The sequence below is a fragment of the Dipodomys merriami genome, unplaced genomic scaffold, assembly GCF_024711535.1.
Source record: "Dipodomys merriami isolate MVZ:Mamm:240054 unplaced genomic scaffold, mDipMer1.0.p SCAF_624, whole genome shotgun sequence".
NCBI lineage: Eukaryota > Metazoa > Chordata > Mammalia > Rodentia > Heteromyidae > Dipodomys > Dipodomys merriami.
Genome location: NW_027206207.1, coordinates 263762 through 267248, shown reverse-complemented (window position 1 = coordinate 267248; position 3487 = coordinate 263762). Strand labels below are relative to the sequence as shown.

Below are 3487 nucleotides of genomic sequence, written 5' to 3'. Positions count from 1 at the left end.
GGGAAATTATGTAACCACTTAATTACAATAAAAAAGCAAACACTCTCCAGAAATCATTATAGATATATACAACTAACTCTTGAATACATTTTGACATCACAGTAAGGCAATTGACTTGGAAGACTTCCATGGAATCCATGAATTGTTGCAGTAATCTATTGTTGTTAGTTGGATTGTGAAAATATTTTGTATGGAAACAGAATGAAATGGCATTTTTGAAATTTAAGAAACTTAACCGAACCATTATGACTTAGGAGAGCAATTTGTACAGCCTTCCAAAACTGCAAAGTGGTAGTGATACATGCTTATCCTTTTGGCAATATCAAATACAGTTTCTTCGAAGTTGTTCTTCAGACCTGACTTGACATAATGGTTCAACAGAAGCAGATCCAGCATGTCTTTGCTAACTCTATTTCCATCAGCAAGATGCAAGGGGGCCATTGGTTTCTCCATCATGATGAAGTAAGAAAAAAGCCACTCTATTATTATTCCACATATAAGCACTGCACGGGGTTGTCCAGCCTCTACAGTTATTGCATGAATATCTGCCGCTTCAGCCACCAACTCACAGACAGTGTCTAAGTGTCCACTGTAGGCTTCTTGATGAATATGGGTACACTCATAGTCATACCTAGTATTCACATGAGTGGCCTTTATGGAAAGTAGTCTCTGCACTGTAATAACCTGATTATTTTCAGCAGCCAAAAGAAGAAAGTTGCCTGGATCTTTCTGCATTTTTTCTTGCAATTGATACCATTCCTCACTTTTTCATCATGTTCCTCGTCTTCATCAGAATTGCCTAACCAGAGACTTTGAGTGACAGTGGGAATGAGGTGTCCTAGTATTTCCCTAATAGTTCAAGTTAGTTGAACTGTTCAGAAAAATCCGGTGAATTTTCTGCATCTGTTTTTTTACCATGATTTATTTTCCCTTTTTACATTTTTACTATTCGAAATTATTCTAACTGGAGAGTAGGGAATTGATGGAAGCAGAGGAAAGATTTTCCTCCGTATTAAAAGATACAGACTGAAAATAAGGACCAGTGGTGTCTTCATGTGCAGCTTATTCTAGGATGAGAAAAGATGAAATAATGCCTTCTATATAAATGATTTGGGAAATGGCAGAGCAGAAAGTAAAATGATGCAACCAAAATATAAAAGCAAAATAAATTACGATAATTATAGAGCAATCCTATTATTTATGAGAAACATTAAAGAGAGAGGAAGAGAGACAGACGTGCAATGACATAGATAGCCACAAATGCATGCCTCTGATCAATTTATAGAGCAAACAGAATTTTATGTTTTAAAAAGATGGAAATAGAATTTATGTATTTACTTGAATTTGGTAAATACATTTTTAGCAGCCTACATGAAGAGACATAGGTTTAATCATATTGCAGACAAGAATCTAAATCCTTGATAATTATAGGAACAGATCTGAATGAAATCAGTTGAATCACACTTTTCATGTACAATGAAGGAATAGGTCCAGGCTATGAAAGCAGCAAGAGAAGGCAGGCCGATTGTATCTGTGACAAAACTGTGTGGAAAATAGTATTGAGGATTACTTACTGTTGATCCACTTGCACTGGAAGCATGATTCTGAAAAATTGCTTACTGATTCTCAACTATTTCTTTGATCATTATATTATCCAAAAAGATAAAGTGAGATTTAATTGATAGCAAAGTACTACTAATACATTTTGATTTCTCATTAAGCACCTTCAATCATTGAAACCACATGAAGACAATAGACAGGCCTACTTTTTTAGATGAAAACAAGTGTCTTAAAAAAAACAAGGAATGTAAGTAGTCATGTAAAGGACTTCTATTTTAGTAGTACATTATACATTTTTTTTCTAATGTTGGGTACCAACAAATAATGGATCTATTAGAAAGCTCTTAAAGCTCATATGTCTAATTGTGAGTTCTCTTATACTATATCATGGTATTTTTTGTGTGTATTCTTAAGAAGAAATTTACATTACTAACTTGAATTTCTGACAGGACAGTATCATCACTGTACATCTTGCTTCTATACTCTCATTTTTAAATTACTATCTAAGTATGTGCATTAGATAACTATAGAGGAAAAATAGAAGCCACACTGTTGGCTCATGTCATTAATCCTAGCTAATCAGAAAGATTAAGTCTGAGGATTGTGGTTTGTAACCAGACCAAACAAAAAAAAAGTCCATTAGATTCTGATTTGAAATAAACCAACAAAAGCTAGAACTGGAGCTGTGGTACAAGCAGTAAAATGATATCCTTGAGAAAACTAAAACAAAAAAATAACAAATTCTGGCACAGTTCAAGCCTTAGTATTAGCACCAAACAAATGATTGAATTACTTAGTTAATTAAGTCATTAAATATAAATTAAGTGCTCACATGTGGATAGACAAGTAAAATGTAACATCTGTGGTGACTGGATTGTGTATTATTTTGTAGTAAGGCAAATTATCATTTGTACTAATCATTAATTTTTTGAACTTTTTTTGAACAATAAACCTTGAATTTAGCATGCATGTATAGGTGTGTGTACATGTGTGCATATGTGTGTATGTGTATATGTGTGCATGTGCTGTTGCAATGTTGCTTGCCAATGTGGAGAGGGTGAGGCTGAAAAGAGCTGAATTTGTTGCAATGTTTTTATGTATCAGTATTCTGTCATGTCATTTCAGTTGGACCACCCTTTTGTACATTTTATTTGTCAAATAATATCATCAGAATCAAAGGACTTACAACATTAAGTTAGATGAAAGAGAACGCTTTCAGCTCTTATTATATGTTAGGTGAGAAGATTCAGACATATTTAGGTAGTAAATTAGTGCTGGAAGATGACTGTTGGTACAAAATATGTATTTGACTTCTTAAATTTGTTATACTTTTAACATATGCTCATGGAGTAAGTTTGACCAACTGGACCAAATAGGTATTGCTCTCTGATTATTCCCGTGAAACACAAAGTGGATAAACTCTTTCTGGCTTTCTGTTGAAAATAACTTTCTTTGTAAGATCATATCTATTCACACTAAGAGGTAATCAACCCAATATTTATCAAGTTTGAATATCCCATCTTATTGACTGAAAATCAGTATTGTTGATATGCTTGTTAGCTATTCCTTTCAAAAACAAACAAACCGAAACCACGTGTCATCTTTAGATAGTGGATGTATCTGAAGTGGTTTTGGGCTAATGGCTCTTTTGTGGGAGTAACTATCTCAACTTAACAAATAAGGCTTTTCAAATATCTTTTCCAATATGAATACCATCCCAGAGTGAGTCTTGCAATTTCAGAAAACCCTTTGAATATTTTAGTATTATTTCAGTTCATTGACTATGGAGCTAAAGACATTTCTGAAATAAATATTGTTAAGATCTGAAAATGTATGTGGGTATATAGGCTTTTTATGCATCATCTTATGAAAATCCAGTTTTTATGAAACTAAATGAAATAGAATAAAAGAATGTATGTGAATTTGG

At 33.2% G+C, this 3487-nt stretch overlaps 1 pseudogene; it reads right to left on the bottom strand.

The window, feature by feature from the left end:
* Nucleotides 1–243: 243 nt before the first annotated feature.
* On the bottom strand, nucleotides 244–735 carry LOC138815126 (ankyrin repeat domain-containing protein 49 pseudogene; annotated as a pseudogene).
* Between the last annotated feature and the right edge of the window lie 2752 nt (nucleotides 736–3487).